Raw genomic sequence first — 19,306 nt, 5'->3', positions numbered from 1 at the left:
AGAAAGTTCACAACAACCAATCAGAACTTTCCTTGCAGATCGTTCTCGCGGCAAATCTTGCCCCATCCAATCACTAATTTGATAGTAATAAATGTGAGAAAAACTTCAAATTCCTGTACTTTGTTTAATCAAAATAACCGAAGTACGAAATATTCTTCAAATTGATAAATAAACTTATTCCACAACTAACTTCCATTCTGGCTATTGTTATAGAAAATCAAGAACACGCCGACATAGATCACCTAAATCGTGGTTGCAACATAACATTCCCACGGTTCGTTTCTACAAGGTTGAAAGTAAAATGACATATTACATTTTAACGTATGTTCCACACACAATCATTCTCACGCACTCACAAGGCAAAATATTATCAAATAATAATTTTGATCAAATTTTGTATTACGTAATGCACAGTGACTAAAGTTTTAAAAAGAAAATTGTCATTAATTCATTTTTGTGCACTGATAACTTTGGAATGGGTTCAAATGAAAATTAAAGTATATCTGTCATTGTTCCTAAATTGGTTTTAAAAAACAAGCGTAGGTTTCACTAGTTTTAGGTTCTTCTCTTCATCTCCAAAACTTTAATAAATAAAAATCTGAAATTTTGAGAGCATCATTCCGTTAATAACAAAAGGCTGCGTACCACATTTGAACAAAATCGGATAATAACTAATATGGATGATTTACGTTCGTAGAGGGTATGAATCTGCGTATCGACTGAATGTTACGCTATGCAGTTATAACGGCTGGTAGCGTCGGCTGTGAGAAGAACCGAAAAAAAAAAAAACTGCTGAACCTTGAATTTACTTGAAAACTTTTTCTTAAGTATTTACTTTATTTACTAGCCATTCATCAAGAACATTAACACATGTAATCACACTATGTGAGCGTAGAAGTAGTTGCCAGTGGGTAACCTGAGAAAACAAATCAAATTTTTTTCAACAAATGGCAATTTTATTTCTAGAAGATGTTTTTTTTCTCTATAGAAACAGATTTAGAGTTATAATCAGAAGGCACTCACTAAATATCAAGTTACAATTTATTCAGAGTCAGTAAAAACCAATTTTTTTGACTGTATGAGCTTTCGGGCTGAGAACCTTGCCGCTCCCTTTTGACACGGCCGTAGTCTCAACCTCTGAAAGACTACACTGGTACAAATCTGCAACACACCAGATTACTTTAAGCTAAAAAATTAACAAATCACACAAGCACATCAACTATGCACCCCTTAGGAGCTTAGGAGGGATGGAAATGGTAGAAAACACTAACATTAACACACCGAATCCGACAAACATGACAGAGGCAGCTATTAACGTACGGCAGACAGACAGACAGACAGAGAGACAATAACTGCCTAACAAATGTGGACGAGAGACAGACAACCAATCTGGGGACGAGAGACTGACCAAGAAAAAAAGTAGAATTTAACAAGTAAATGAAACAACATATCAGTAATCACTCAAGTTCTATTAAACTGCGATTTCTAGCGAAGACCCGGTGCAGCATCCCAAAACGCTCTGCCGAACCGCCCGCTGCCAGCCGCTTCAACGGACGCAGTAAGGCGCGCCGATCTCCCGTCTCACGGCGTCGCAGGTCGCTCTGGCTAGACCGATGTCGTAGGTTGACTCCTGTTGCTTTCGTGTCGGCCGCGAAGCCACTACCCCTCTCTATACGTCGCGGACCACTGGACTCACCTGGCGACCTCACATGCGCCGACGCTCAAGACGGACAAGTCATCTTGTGTCTCAGTGCGCGACCGACCAACCGATCGATCCAACCGCCAATGACCATTGCCTAACCGAACTCGAGCAGACTGACGGCCTAACACATACTGGCACTCCGGACGACAGACAGACACTGACTGCCCCACACTGACCCGGCTGACCAACTGACCCCCGGTGAGCTTATAGCGCCCCTTAAATGCACGTGAACAGGCTACCTTTCCCCTTTCCCACCAGAGGGAGACACCAAAGCTGCGATTGCCACAGCGGCGCCACCGCCAGAAACGGAGGGCGACTGCTTCACACTACGCGCTGCGGCGCGCTCTAAAAACAGCAATTTCTATCACGGCTCCATAGCCATCCTGCAGCCACCGTACTAGACGGCTGCGTGTCTTACTGCTACGAATGTCATTTCCTAATAACTTGATGTCTTACAAATTCAAACAGTCAATATATTTCGGTGAAGAGGAGAAAAATAAAATGCAGATTGAAACCTGTCTCGGAAACAGTAATCCACCAAAGCAGAAGATCATCGAGGCTAGAGGGACTCACTACGCTGCAGCTTTCGAAGTCTTCTACTACAACGTCACTTATGCTGCCGAAGGGAAGCCTAGTAGCTGGCGCCTGCGCCTTTAATTTCAACGCTCTGTTGCGTCGCTGGTTGAAGTTTCAGGGCACGGTTTCCTGTTTTCGATTTGTTCCTCAAAACATCCTTCAAAACCTCTGGAAGTCTCTCGCAATATTTCTGGAACACCATGTATAACGGGTTTCTTTTTCTGAAATAATATTTGTGCGATTATTTTTGAGAATATTGTGTTGCAACTCGCATAAGACGAAGCAATCTTTTACAGTTAGTGTTACAGTTCGACAGGGGTTAAATCGTGGTTTACCTTCCGGCAATACAGATGCTCATTTTGGTCGTAATCCCATTTCTGTCTTGGAAATCTTGGATAGAGACGTTTCTAGAGCTCTACTCACTGTTGTGAAGTATCTCAAGGCCCGAGCGACAAGTGCCCGAAACGAAATCATTCGCCCCTCGGCTGCGGAGGAACACTCAGATATGATTGGATAATGACTTGTTGTCGGTGCTATGAACTACTGACAAGGAGGAAGTACGACAGGATCTGGACCATCGCAGCCTTTAATGAGAGCGGCCAGTATTGTAGCTTCCCTTGTGGCAGCAGAGAAAGAGTGTGTGCCCAGTGACAACAAAAGACACGAGAGAAGTACTACGCCATCTTTGCAGATGGGACACTGTTCTACTTACTACGTCACTGTGGACTTCTACACGTGAAAAGCATGTGAGAAGAACAATCATTACCAGATTGCATTTGTCATAATCATCCAGGTTACCACTGGCTCCGTTGCAAGATCAGCTCTGACAAACATAGCAGGCAATTTCTACGTCATTCGTTACATTTTCTACGCGTTACAGCCTGTGACTCTCATCTATCTTCCAGTTCTGCGCACTCAGATTCCCGTTTGTGAAAGGCCTACAGCTCGTAAAAGTTTCATTGAGGTTATCCCCCTTCGTTAGGATCACTTGGTATGAAATAGTCACACGCAACACAACCGCTTTGGAAAATATTGAGCAGATGCCTCTTTGCGACTTAGTAAGATGCTGACGCTAATATTACTAATTTTTACTGTCGTGATGGTGAAGCTGGAACTGCGCATACAATATACTTGATTTGATTACATGCAATCACCATACTCACACTACAATACCGGAAGGTAGCTTTCATTCTGCCTGCTAAGCACCATATCTACGCGTGGCTTATTACTATCTTCGGATAAAATATTTCCGAATATACCGCATTGTGGCATATTTTATAACTCAATAGTAAACCTTATTGCATAATTTCACTACTAACTGTTAGCTCTGATACCAAAATTCCCTCAGTGTAACGTTGTCTATACGTTAATCCTAATTAATTTACTTCCCTCTTGATCTCTTCGCCTCCCAACACACTTTCCACATTTTCTTCAACTACCCCACGTTTCCTTTGGTTTACTGGAGAAATTATTTTTTTAATTTTTTCGAGATTTTAGCCTTTCCCTGCATTTATCAAACACTAAATGATACCCACTCACCATTTTATTCATTAGGTGAAAAAGATTTTAGTTTGCAATAACAATTTCTTTTTTGAAGAGGGCTATAGCCCCCAAGGAAACATTTAGTTTCTAAATAGGCGTAAGTTTACAAAAGACTTAATTTTTTGACATATTTCGGGTCAAAAGCAGATTTTCACCACAAAATCAATTCAGGTTTCTACGAAATTTAATTTTTCCTACAAGGGTTTCATTTTCATACGTGAGTTTTTTTCTTATTTAAAGTAAATGCTTAATTTCTTTTCAATCACCACTACGATGGTTCACAGCATTGGGCAATAGCAAGGTACATTTCACAAAGAGCAGCCAGCTTTGTACAAAATATTACTTCTTCTATTAGATCTGAAACAGAATAGTGCTGTACAAGGAATATTTATTGTACCAAATTAGCATTTAGTCTATTTATCTAAGTGCTGGCTTCGATGAAGGTGATAGTGATAACAGTGAGTCAGAAGTGGAGGACAGAGATCTATTACATTCTACAATAATGGATGTACATCACTTCCTAAACCGCGAGACCTATTTCAGTCAAATTTTGCACACTTGTTTCTTACTGTCTAGAAAGAATCGTTGTGGTGGTAAGAATCACCTAACCATCGAAGGGTTGGCGAGTGAATAAGCAGTGTAACCCATCACAAGCGAATACCCTCAGTTTCTTCATTCTGTATTTGAGAATGAGGGCATTTAGAGACTAGAAACAAGCTTTACACATAATCTTTACCAAAATTTTCTGTCTGACAACTACACAAAATGATATTTCTTACTTCATTTTGACGTTCCATGTCGTAAAGTTTCCGTATGAAGCATGACAGTTTAAATTTTAGTTGTTTGATAATAACTGTATTCGCGAGACATTTTTAGACAGTATTTACATATACCGCTGAATGTATCCGTAAAATTATATCATTGTAGGACAGAGAATAGAGGACCTATGAGGTCATAACCCTTGAGCTGAATGAATAACTGTCATATCATGTGCAAGATTTAAATTTATACTTCTCTGCTACTATCAGTATTCACAACACATTGCGCAGATAGTAGTCACATATACCTCTGGAAATACCTCCAAAATTATACCACTGTAAGTCGCATAGTTCAGGAGATACAAGGTCATAAACACTGAGCCGTGAGAAAGTGAAACTGTAGGGCGATATTCTTTAGAGATACAGGTGAGATGTGTCTACAAATACATGTGAAATATGTGAAATATATGTGAAAAATATTTGGCATGGGAGTACCAAAGCAAAGTCATGGGCTAAAAGCTCATCCCAAAACCAACCAAATTTGGTACACATATTATTTACGAGCTGGAAAGAAATAGTGTGTAGATACGAAGATGGGCATGCAGAGAGAGAAAGAAGAGATAGACAGTGAGAGAGTGGAGGATGAGTTGAACTAAGAGAGCAGTGAAGGAGGAGACATAATTAAAGGGGATGGAGAAACATATGGGCAGAAGGAAACCAGCAGATGGATAAAACAGGGAGAAGCAGATGGACAGACTCACTGAGGAGGAACAGACGGGCGGAGACGGGAGAGCGGGAGAAGATGGGCACAGAGGGGGTAGGAGGAGATGGACACAGTGAGGGGCAGTGATAGATGTAAAGGGAGTGTATATTGGGGGAAGCAGACAGAAGTAGGTAGTGGGGCGGAGGAGGTGAACAGAGAGGCTTGGAAGCAGGAGATGAACGGCGACAGGGGATAGAGAAGATGGACTAATAGAAGATTAGAATAAATACATTTCTGGTTAACGTCGGGTATTCAACCAGTAGATAAATAAATGAAGAAACAACAAATTTGTCTGAACAGGTGATAGGCAAACAATTCCGAAACCCCAACTTTTACAAATTTTAAATTGATTAATTTAGACACTTCTCTGAGTGAAAAATTCTTTCAGAACCCCTACACTAATCTTCTGAACCGCTGTATAAGTAATTTATTAAAATACTAAAGCGCTTAGCTCTCCTTCAGCCAACACTCTCAACTACAAGATGTTAAGGAAACTTTATCCTATTAAATTGTTCCTTGAGAGGAAGGTCATAGTTATCCACTTCAGAATCTGTAGGAAATGTAGCAGACAGCTACCGCAGTTGGTGAAAATGCTCGATCAACACGCTGTCAAATTACGGCATCACAAAATCTGTGGTAGTATTGCAACGAATGCTCGTTTTGTGCCTATACTACTTGCATGTTTTGCGTTCCCCGATGGGTTGATGGCCATATCATGCCGAATGGTACCATTTATTAAAAACACTTCATTAGTGGAGCCAGTCCGCGATAATTAAAATTAAAAACAAACCGTTTCATTTTCAGCTCTCAATAAATTCCAATAATATGCACAGTAAAACTCTCTGCAGAGCATACTCCGTGTTTCAGTATTAGCGATGTTACAAACTGGGAGAGGAAGAAAAAGTGACAAAGAGACTAGAGGTTATCATTACGGCTTTTGGAATGGGAGGGAGGGAAGGAGAGGGAAAGTGGAGGGCGGGAGGTGAGGGACGGGGGATAGAGAGAGAGAGAGAGAGGGACGGTGGAGAAAGAATGGTGGGCAAAGAAGGAAAAATTGTGGTGGCCTCTTGTGCAGTACCTACTAAATCGAAGTTGGGGACCGGAAATAAGAGGCCACGAGATACAGTCCCTATGAGACGGAACTGCAGAAAGTGGCCGGCATATGTCCCTTCAAAATAGCTAATGAAGCTGTACTTTCTTGGTGAGTTTGGACGGTGCGTGCGCTATAGAGACAATGAGATGCGTGTAGAATGTTTGAGGTTCTTTATACTTTGTGAAGATGAAGCGAATGATGCAGTGTTAGTTCAAAAAGTCATGTAGAAAGCTAATCTGTCCATTTGCGGCTACTCGTATACAAGAAAAGAGTACTTGCTAAATGTATCAATGCGGACGATAAATAACTAAACAAAAGCAGGGAATACAGAGATATCATCAGAGGAATTAATAAAATAATTCCGCGTGTGGTTACATGGAGGTTTCGAGGAAGGACACTCACCATCTGGCATAGTCGAAACAGGAATGTAAACTTTACAAAAACCGAGAATAATCCAGCATCTTCTATTTCTCACTAGATAAATGCAGAAACATGTAGACCGTAATGTGCTGAAGAATGGCGGCAATCAAACCGTTACACAAAGATTAAAAGTAGCTCTCAGAATTAAGACATTATGGTAAATTATGTCACCGTAGGCGATTGGTTTTCAAAATATTACAGGTCTTCTATTGGGACTAAAAATGTACCTGAACAGTCAGTGTTCTTGTAGACAAAAGCTGCGAAGTAAATACTCTATGTTAGTGGTATATGCTGTTCTATACAACTTTTAAAATCAGGTGTTCTAAGATAAGTATGTCACATTAAAGTACAGAAAACAGACAAATCACGGGAAATGAAAATCTCAGATAGCTATGGTGAATATAAAACAGGCTGAAGAAGATCAGTTGTATGTGTTTTTGACGGCTGTCAATTTCCAGATCGATTAACATGGTTGATATTACAACCGTTTCACAAAAATGGACAGAGATAAGGGAAATTCAAAACTAGTTTCACTGATGTCATCATTTTCTAAGCTTTCTAAGACACAAATGTATCAGACGAGACGAAAGTATCCACCCATTTTCAGACATGTACTTAAGCTTTATCAAAGTTCCCTTTATTGGTTGAATGTTAATGAGAGGACAGTAGGCATCTTCATTAATATAGCACAAAAATTTGATTCGATGACTATGTAGTAATTCGGCATCAGTTAAGCAATTACAGAATAAAGCTAAACAGAGGAATAAAGAAAGCCATGTGTCACTGTCAACAAATACAAAAATTATTTCATTATACGTGCATTACATTAACGAGTTTTCTCTGGCAGGGTGAGAATGTGAGAGAGGGTGGGGGTTGGCTGTTTATTTTCTGGGGCTGCAGAGCTGAAGTCTAGTGTTTCTATATAAGATTAGTATGTTATTTTTTTCATAGCAAGTAATATGAACATATTTCTTTACTTATAATTTTTCGTAATTGATTTACTTGGGCCACGGTCCATACGTTCATTCGATACAAGAAAAGAGTATGTGTTTACCGATGGTACAGAGTGTCTCCGACTCACTAAAGCGATGTCATTCAAAATGTCTGTAGATCATAGGCATCAGCAAGTGGAACCAAGAGCGAGCGCTTGCTCCCTTCTAGTATTTGGAGAAACTGATTTAATATTTATGATCAAACTTTTCTGCTTATCAGAAACAATTGTGTTAATCCTAAGTTATATATTAAGCAGCGCCGAAAGGCTTAGGAAGGACTGTCATTTGTGGTCTGTTAAGTTTTTTGTCTAAAAAATTTTTTTCTCTTGCTTCCAGCCGCGTCAGGTGGTTAAAATCCCACGAGCTTTCGACCGAGCTCTCCTCAGTCAATGTCAAGTCGTAAGAGTGACTGCTGTGTCGCCGTGGCTGCGTCGTTATATAGCCGTACTGCTGGCTGTGATGTCACTAGTGCTCTCTTCCTCGCCATATATGGTAATGTTTTCATCCGTCGCGTCGGTTATAACCTCACGATGGCCGGGTTCCTGGCTGTGCTGAGCTGCAAACCACCGTCCTTGTTGATGATGTTTTTCGAAATTTTTATTTCAATAGCTTCTTTTATGACGCTATCCCAAAACCCCTTCGACCTCATAACGACAGACGTTTCGTCGAATAGAATTCGGTGTCCATTTTCTAAGGCGCGTTCTGCCACTGCTGATTTTTTCTAGATAGCGAAGGCGTAAGCACCTCTCGTCTTCCGTCCGGCGTGGCTCCACAGTGCGTATTGTTTGACCGACGTAGTGACAGCCACGCTGACATGGTATCTTGTACAATATAAGAGTATGTGTATGTGCTCTCACAGGCCTCATAAGCTGTCGAATTTTTGCTGGGGCCAGAACACGGATGAAATGCTATATCTCTTCAGAAGCCGGCTAATCGTTCCCGACACTCGCCCACAGAAAGGCAAAAACACAAGTTTCTTGCTTTCTTCTTCGGTGATGTTCTCTTCTCTGTTGGTGTGTGTCTTTCGTGTCACATCAGATACAGCCTGTGACACCTGTCTATGGCTGTACCCGTTTTCCCGGAAGACTTTTCGGAGGTGGCTCAGTTCTAGTGGGAGACATTCAGCGTCATAGACAACTTTAGCACGATGGGTGAGGGTATACAGAACGCCACTTTGTGACGGATGGTGGTGGCTGAGAGTGTGCAGATACCGATCTGTGTCTGTCGGTTTCCTATAGACACTGTGGCTGAGGTGCCCATTCGATTTCCGTCGAACGATGACGTCAAGGAAACGCAATGCACCGTCTGTCTCGACTTCCATTGTAAACTTGATGTGGCCGTGAATGATGTTCAGGTGTTCTAAGATTTATCCCAGTTTTACACGACCGTGAGGCCAGATGAAAAAAGGGACATCGACGTAACGATAAGAGCAACTTGGTTTAGCTGGAGCCGTGTCCAAGGCGATGTCTTCAGATTTTTCCATAAAAAGGTTGGCTATGGATGGAGCTAATGGGCTTCCCACAGCCGTAGACGTCCAACTGGTCGAAATACTGGACGCCGTGTAGGAGATACGATAACGTCAACGTGTGCTTAAATGGTCCCACAACTGTGCTATCAAATAATTGGAGAGGATATCTATATGGTCTTTGACAGGATGTAAACAGGGAGACCACATCAAAACTAACCATTATATCTCCTTGAATAAGAAGCAGTAGTTTCAAAATGGTTCAAATGGCTCTGAGCACTATGGGACTCAACTGCTGTGGTCATTAGTCCCCTAGAACTTAGAACTACTTAAACCTAACTAACCTAAGGACATCACACACATCCATGCCCGGGGCAGGATTCGAACCTGCGACCGTAGCAGTCGCACGGTTCCTGACTGCGCGCCTAGAACCGCGAGACCACCGCGGCCGGCAGTAGTTTAATTCTGTTGATAAAGTCGTCGGTGTTCTTGATGTGATGCACACAACGACCCACATGCAGTGCAAGGAGGCTGGCCAGGTGATTTGCCAATCTATAAGTTGGTGAAACAATGGTGTTCACAATGGGACGAAGAGAAGAAACCGGTTTGTGGATTTTTGGTAGTCCATAAAACGTAGGTGGTGTCGGTGCCTGAGATGCTTTATGTACTACCAAAAATCCACAAACTTGGATTAAAATTGATGTAAGACAGGGTTGTAGCTCTAATGTTCAGTTTACAGATCGAAGAAGAGAGAAAGCAAATAAAACAAAGATTCAAGAGTAGAATAAAAATTCAAGCTGAAAAGATATCAAGAATAAGATCTTCTGATGACATTGCTATCCAAAGTGGAAATGACGAAAATTCAGCTGAATGTATGAACATTCTGATGAATATAGTACAGAAACTAAGAATAAATCAAAGAAAGACTAAAGTAATGAGACGTAATGAGAACAGCAAGATATATTAGATGAGGATTGGTTATCACGAAGCATATGAAGTTGGGGAATTCTGCTACCTAGGCAGCAAAATAACCCACTACGTGCGGAGCAAGGACGACATTAAATGCAGATTATCACTGACAAAAGGGCAAATAAAGGAATGGCTCTGAGCACTATGGGCTTCACCGGCTGGCACAAAAAGGGCATTCCTGGTCAATAGAAATCTATTAGTATCGATCATAGGCCTCCATTTGAGGAAGACATTTCTAAGATTGTACGTATCGTGCATAACGCTGTATGGTGGTAAAACTGACTGTGGGAAAATCGGAAAAGTAGAGAATCGAAGCACTTGAGATTCATTGCTACAGAATAATGTTGAAAGTGAGGTGGACTGATAAGGAAAGGAATGAGGATGTTCTCCATAGACCGAGGAGTAAAGGAATATGTGGGAATCACTTACAAGAAAAAATTACTGGTTGGTAGGACATTTCTTAGTACATTACGAATTAACTTGCACGGTACTAGAGGGAACTGTAGGGGGTTAAAACTGTAAGGGTAAAAACTATAAAGGAGACAGAGATTGAAATGAAACCAACAAATAACTGAGGACGTAGGTTTCAAGGGGTACTCTCAGATGAAGAGGTTGGTGCAGGAGGGGAATTCGTGGCGGGCCGCATGAAACCAGTCAGAAGTCCGATGACCTCAAAAACAAAAAAAACCTAATCAGTAAAGAATACTTACAGAATTAGAAAAACATTGAATGAATAAATCGTCGCTAAATTGGGAATCGCGCTGTTATTGTGACAGGATATTTGTATATACTTTTATTAAACATTCTTCTCCTTAAATCTGAATACCCAAGCCTGCATATGATGAAATTATAAAGCATAAAATTAGTTCCGAACTACAATTAAGCAATATAAAACTCTGTTTCTGTACATGGTCAGTTTTCTAGAAGCAATGTGCTGTCACAGTCTGTAAAGGACTCAACATGGTGCAGGGATTGGCCCGATGTCTTTCTACGGCATCTGTGGCCTTTGCGGGTCACATCAAAGCAAAGCCCTCGACTTAGTACGCTGGAGGCTACTCTCGTCTCTCCATTTGACTTTACGCGCAGTCAGATCTCTTTCCATTGCTATTATGAGTAACTGTAAAGGGCGTTATCCAGATTAAAGGAATAGAATTAATTAAAACGAAACGATAACGATGTAATACTGCTGAGAGGAATAATTAAGAAAAATTCTAATTTGGATGGCTATCCGGCAGGGAAATAATTTCGAAAAGCTTTAGCATACTGTACTGGTACTGGAGTTCACGTTTCATCGTAAAACTATCACTCATTAATACCTGTCGATTTTTTCTTGTTATTTAAACGTATCGGTTTCCATGAAACCGTGTGGTGGTTGAATTCGGAAAAAGTTGTCGAGGTGCTTGTGACACTTGAAACAATATTTTGGAGCATTTGTAAGGTCCTATAGTGTATATATTGGATAGCTACAATCTTTAAAACGAGACACGTATTGTGGAAAATATAACTTCCTTTCTGAGAAAAATTTAATTCCTTCATACAATGATTGCATATTAATTAATGCAAACGAGAATCATGCAAACCACAGACAATTTCCTTCATGCTATTATGTGTCTTCCTGTATTATTAGAAACCCAAGTTCCATAAGGTATAATACATTGTTGAACTGTATCGCTGTTCGACTAAATTAAGATATTTGCAACCACCACAACCGATGGAACTTTATCTCACATTAAATGATCAAAATATCGCAAGTGCCAATGATACACGCCTTAACTTACCTTCGCATTTGATCTGGAATTGACTGATGTATCCCCGGAAAACTGTATATTTGTTCATAGATTCGTTAGTAAGTGCACACAAACTTATTTAATTTTTTGATTCGATTCTTGAGAACTTTCATATTTCCCAACGAAATTTAGCTGGTTGATGGAACGTTTTGTGGCTGCATGTTTCCAATGATTATACAACATTTAAGACAGTGAATAATGAATTTCACCAAAAAAATGGTTTCTGGACCTGTAGCTATACAACTTCTTTTATTTCTCTCTGGTTGTGAAATCTGTTAGCTTCTTGAAGTACAACCCTTCCCTGATAATTTCATATAAGACGTTGTATTCACTATTATGAGCACAGGTTTGGCATTTGGCGCAACCGAACCAAATTAAATCGTAAACGAAATGTTGTCAGCGTTTATAGGACGTTGTTGTTAAACCACAGGCGACAACTCAAAAATTTACCAGAACGCATTATGATTTTCCTGTGAATCTGTATATTAATATATTCTTTAACAGAAGCTGAGAGTTATTGCTTTCATTGTTTACAGCTGGTTCCCTGTTATACGATAGTTCAAATGGCTCTGAGCACCATAGGACTTTACTTCTGAGGTCATCAGTCCCCTAGAACTAAGAACTACTTAAACCTAACTAACCTAAGGACATCACCCACATCCATGCCCGAGGCAGGATTCTAACCTGCGACGGTAGCGGTCGCGCGGTTCCAGACTGTAGCGCCTGGTCTAAGAAGTGGACTTTAATCGAATTACAAATGACATTACGTCGAACATGTCTAATATTATGACAAAGCCTGCTGACAAATATTGTAATATCGAGGAAATTATCTATTTCCACGCTACTTGTGTACTATAACAACTAGACAAGTAAATTAAAAAAAAGCATTAAAGCGAGCAACAGTACCTTCACAGCACCAAAATTAAAAGGGACACAAGCGAGGGTTCCCAAGGAAAGTGCAGCGTTTTCGGAACAGATGCTGAATGACTAGAAAGATCGTTTCCTTGTATATTTCTGCCAATTTGAATCTCTTGAACAGAACACTCCAAGCTGTAAATAATAAGAAAATTATATTCACAAAGAAGAGATACATTTCTAATTAAAAATGTGAGGAAAAAATGGCCTCTTACAAGCTTCATCACTACTAAATAATAACTGCATCCTGCGGTCTTTCTATGTACAATGTAGTTCCAAGTTATCTTGGCGAAATATTCCATTACTCTGCCTTTTACGAATTTCTTCGTATCTCTAAAGCGTTTCGCAATGCTGTTTTTCGTATTAACATTTACTGTTACACTTTCTTTAGGTGCCTTGGTTCAAATAGCTTTCTATCGGTGCTTATGAGATCGAATTCTTAAGAGATGTATCTCATTGAGAAGAATGGTTGACCAAGCAATGGATACATATACAACTAGAAGAGCATGTGTGAAGGGAGGGACTATACATGATGTACATACACATACATACCTCGCAAGCCACCGTATAGCGCTGGGTGCAGGGTACCCTGTACTTCTACTGGTCATTTCCTTTCCAGTTCCGCTCGCAAAAGCAGCGAGCGAAGAAAGACAATCTGTATGGCCCGTAGAAGCTCTAATTTCTCTTATCCTCATGGTCTTAAGCGAAATTTATGTTGGCGACAGTAGAATAGTTCTGCAGTCAGCTTTAATAGCAAGTGCCCTAAATTACCTCAGTAGGTTTTCTCGGAAAGAACATTGTCTTCCCTCTAGGAATTCCCATTTGAGTTCCCGAAGTATTTTCGTAATACTTGAGTGTTGTCTGAACATGTGGGTAACCAATCTAGCAGCTCGTCTCTGAGCTGCTTCCAGGTCTTCCATTAATCCTACCTGGTTCGGATCGGAAACACACAAGGAGTATTCAAGAATGGGTTGCACTACTTCGCTATAAGCGATATCCCTCACAGGTAAGCCATACTTTCCTAAAATTCTCCCATTAAACCGAAGTCGACCATTCGCATCCCTACGAGAGTTCGTACATTGTACTTCCATTTCATAACGCTTCGTAGCGTTACGCCTAAATATTTAATCGACCTAGATATTTAATCGACGTAAATGTGTCAAGCAGTACACCACTAATGCTGTTTCCGAACATTATGGGTTTGTTTTCGCTATTCATCTGCCTTAATATACATTTTCCTGATATTAGAGCTAGCTGCCATAAGTCTTACACAGTCCATATATAGAATTATAAGAAAACGACAGCTGCACAATATGAGTAAAACGATACATAAGGCTATAGATGGCGAAATGCTGAATGAATTGCCGTCCACTTTGAGAAGGGCAAAGATCCGCAAAGATGGTTGATAGAGATATCAGTGTTAGTGTGGTCCAGAAACAGCTTAAAAAGGTAAAATTGATGAGTCTCAAGGAATCCATATTATATTTTATAAGGAATAGGCATCTGAATCAAACTCTTTTTTTTTCACCATATATACCGCAGAGTAGGATAGAGTAGCATGGAGAGCTGCATCAAACCAGTCTCAGGACTGAAGACCACAACAACAACAACTTATACCGCAGATTGCAGGAACAAAAAGGTGGTATTCGCCTACGGGAAGGCAGTTTAGATACACAAAATTAACTTCCGGTAACTTTAATGCAAGTTAAATATTAGAACACAAATTGTGCTCAAATTTGAACAGAATTACCTCTTCCATGTCAACAAACATCAGGTCAGGAGACATCAATCTTGCGGAAACCAAATCGTGCCTTTGACACATGACACGCAATGGCCTTGGATCAGGGCAGTCAGGTATTGATAGCATTACTTCATTCCATTGATGCATTTTGTCTATCACATCGGCGGTTATTAATGAAAGTACCATCATAAGGGGTATCAAACAGAATTACTGACTGGACTGACGACTTCTTAGTAAGGAGGTCGTAGCATGCCAAGAAACAATGTAAAAGTAATTTCAAGCGTATCCCAGGGAAGTGTTTTGGGATCAATGCTGTTCGTATTGTATGTTAATAACCTGTAGAGCATGTTAGTAGTAACGTCAGACATTTCACAGATTATGCAGTCATCTACAACGGCGTACTGTTCAATAAGCGATGCACAAATATACAGCCACATCTTGCTTCATTTTCAGTGTGCTGCGTAGATTACGAACTCACTTTAAATGTTCAGAATTTTGCACAGCAATAAATGCAGAAAAGTAATATCCTCTGACTATAATATCGTTTAGTCATAACTGGAATCGGTCATTACATACAAATACCTGCGTGTATCATTTTCCAAGGATAAAAGTGGATTGACCACATGGGTTCAAAGGTAGGTAAAGCGGGCAGACCTCGATTCGCTGCTAGAATACTACGAAAATGCAGTCAATCTACAAAGAAAATTGCTTACAAAACACTATACGTCTAAAAAGTTTTATTCATTCCAAAATCAAACTAACCCAGTTTCACTGTAATCAGCATTTCTGAGAAAGTCTGTTGAAATCCTTTTAATATCTCTTCGTCTTCATTCGTTTTAAAAATATTCGTATGTCATTACAATAAACAGTCTTGTGGCCAGTCATAGTATATTAATCAAGTGTGTGGGGTCCGTGGAGAAAAGGAGCTGCATGGGATGCTGAAAGTGTAAAAAAAACAGAGCAGCATGAATTTCCAAACGTTTGTTTGATTCGTGGGAGAATGTAATATAGGTGCTGAGAAACCCAAATTGCCCGCATCTCGTGGTCGTGCGGTAGCGTTCTCGCTTCCCATGCCCGGGTTCCCGGTTTCGATTCCCGGCGGGGTCAGGGATTTTCTCTGCCTCGTGATGGCTGGGTGTTGTGTGCTGACCTTAGGTTAGTTAGGTTTAAGTAGTTCTAAGTTCTAGGGAACTGATGACCATAGATGTTAAGTCCCATAGTGCTCAGAGCCATTTGAACCATTTTTGAAACACAAATTGGCAGACGCCCTAAATGGTGTCAATTACTGCACTAACGCTTACTCATAAAGTTTCAGGGGCCAACATTAAGCTGAGGAATAGAGGAATAAAGTGCAAGCCCTCCATATATATCCTGTATGTCACGCGAATGCAGGATCAGATCAATTACAGGGCTCAGGGAAACCTGAGAATCATCAAACGCCCTTTGCGGAAACTGAACAGGAAGAAGTGCTATTAATCGGTACGCTGTGAAGTATGTTCCACCGTTCATTTCACAATGGTTTGCAGATTTTACTACTAGGCCTCACTATTATTGCGCTTTATCTCCCATGGTCATTATCGAAAGCACGCGATGACGTTGTGATAAACAAGTACAGTTGTGACTAAGGAAAACACATCGGACCGTAAGTGATTTCATGATGATTTTACATATACTGTCAAGGTGGTTCAGCGCTTCCTCGAGAGATATCACGATAAAAACTCACGATAAGCCGACCGAAGCGCGCTCGCTCCAAAATGCATTCCGCGCTACCGCTACGGTCGCAGGTTCGAATCCTGCCTCGGGCATGGTTACGTGTAATGACCTTAGGTTAGTTAGGTTTAAGTAGTTCTACGTTCTAGGGGACTGATGACCTTAGATGTTAAGTCCGATACGGCTCAGAGCCATTTGAACCAAATTCAGTAATATTGTGGTCCGGAAACCGGTATATATACAGAAATAGATAAACACAAACACCATTCACGGATTAGATTTGAAGCCAGTTACTGATGGACCACTACGGACTACGAGGAAGTGCGAGGAGCCATCTGCAATCGTGGGGCATTTGATTAGTATGTCGCAGTTCCTTCATCTGTGATTGACAGAAGTTGAATCTTGGATGAAGCCCCCGTATCTTTATTTAGAAGCGAAGTTCCTCATTCTGACCGATATGAGCCAATAGGAACCGACCGACCGCCGTGTCTTCCTCTACCAGTGGCGTCATTACGATGTGGTATGGAGGAGCTTGGGATCAGCGGTACACATACCCTACTGTTGTCGGCTTTCTAGATCTTGCAGCTGCTACTTCTCCTTGAAGAAGCTCCTTGAAAGGCATTGCGAGGTTAAATGTACCCCACACCATCAATGCCATTAAGTAAAGATACGTGTGGCACCACGATCTGATTTCTCAGCATAGTATCAGGGCACGCAGATCACAAGCTAACTAGAAGAACTTCTTTATTCAAGCAGCTCCTCATTTGGTCTCAGGAAGTTGAACAGTGCCAGCACCAAACCTCCCAATCTCAGAGAATAAGCCGAAGACTCACCAGGAATGGAACTTCTGTCGTTCGACAAGCCAGTTAGTGACGTTAACCATTCGGCTCCTGAGGCGGTCACAGAAAATAGGCTTAAAGCTATGACATAGTCATGAGTAAAGGTCGTGATCCAGGAAGTAAAGACGTTGCAGCCTATGATCAGAGAAAATCTCGTCAACTATCAATTTCTACCATAATGATCATCATCAGATTTAATTAATGATACGACGCTTCAGTTCCTTATATTATACCTTTTTTTAAGTTCAGATCGGCTTCAGCCCTTATATTAGGCAGAAAGGATAGTTAACATTCCATCAAAATTTCTAGAAAAAGACTGGGGGAAGTGGAAACACAACGAATGTTCACGTCGGTGTATAGAATGTATGAGTCTGGCGATATAACATCTGACGTTCGGACAAATTTCATGCACACGATTCAGAAGATTGCTACGGCTGACAAGTGCAAGGATTATCGCTGAGTTAGCTTGACACTCCTTGCATCAAAGATGCTAACAAGAATAATGTGCAGAAAAATATGAAAGAAAATTGAGGATGCGTTAGACTAACCTCAGTTTAGCTATAGGGAAGGTAAAGGCACAAGAGAGTCATTTCTGACGTTGCGGCTGATAATGGAAGCGAGACTAAAGAAAAATCAAGACAGTTTTACGGGATTTGTCGACGTGGTAAATGCATTCGAGAATGTAAAATAGTGCAGGATGTTCGAATTCTGACTTTAGTAATTTTGTTTGTATTATTTGACTACGAAACTTTGGCTCAATCGTACTAAGATAAAACAAGACCGTTTCTCTTAATGACACATGTTTTATCACACTTAAAGCATCAATTTTCCATTCAGGGTGATCGGAAACAGTCTGAAAAGGGGTGTTGCATGGTAGTTTCTACTGAAGAATAATTGTTGAGAAAAAAATTCGATACGTTGAGTCGTTTTCGAGTTGATCAACACTGAAGTTGTAAGTAGGCTGTTTAGCTTTTTTTAATGGTAACGCCACGTAGCGCTCTGTATGAAAATCACTAGGTTTTTTTTAATGGTAACGCCATGTAGCGCTCTGTAGAAAAATCACTAGCTGTGCTGTGTGCAGTCTGTGGCTGGGTGGCATTGTTGGAATTTGCCATTGTAGTGTTGGGCAGTTGGCTGTTAACAGTGCGTAGCGTTGCGCAGTTGGAGGTGAACCGCCAGCAGTGGTGGATGTGGGGAGAGAAATGGCGGAGTTTTGAAATTTGTAAGACTGGATGTCATGAACTGTGAGGTAAAGGATTTGTGAAACGTGTAGGTTAATGTTAGTCAGAGCCATTCTTTTGTAGGGAATTTTGAAAGTCAGATTGCGTTGCTCCAAAAATAATGTGTGTCAGTTTAAGCACAGTCTTGTATAATTTTTCTAAGGGGACGTTTCAGATGTCGACCCTTAGCCGAGGATGCTTCACCGGAATCTTCTGATTTTCTCTTGCAGTTTGTGTAATTAGTGTAGCTTTTGTTTATTGCTAGTGCGTAATTGTAGAGAGAATCTCCTTTGTAGTTGCAGTCATTCATTGTTGTACAGCAAAACAGTTGGGTCATGCATGTAGATTTGCACCAAGTATTTCGCGGCTGCGCTTGCAATTAACGAGATATTATTTTCAGTGCTATGTTAATGTGTTTTCTTATTTTGCTCTTCAAATTTTGCTTTTCTGTGTTGTCGCGTGAAATATTGTGACAATAATGGCGTGTGAAAAACGTAACACTAGGCTCCAAAGCAAACTGAGAAATAATAGTGACGACGAGCGTAGCTCATCAGCACCACTGTGTAATGAATTAACAGACATTCGAAGTAGTAATTTGGTAACTGTGCATAGGGAAATGGAGCGGGCGGCAAATAATGGAGCAGACAGTGAAACAAATAGTGAACAGGGAAGCAATATCGTTCGATCGGTCGTTAACAGCTCTCCTCAGGAATCCGAAAAGACAGGGCAAAATCTTGCAAATTCTGTAGATTCGGGTTTAGCGTCTTCACCATTTTCTCAAATCAGTCAAGACACATTTTCTGCTTTTCAAAAT

This window comes from Schistocerca nitens, chromosome 8 (genome assembly GCF_023898315.1).
Source record: "Schistocerca nitens isolate TAMUIC-IGC-003100 chromosome 8, iqSchNite1.1, whole genome shotgun sequence".
NCBI lineage: Eukaryota > Metazoa > Arthropoda > Insecta > Orthoptera > Acrididae > Schistocerca > Schistocerca nitens.
This window is presented reverse-complemented; position numbering follows the sequence as displayed.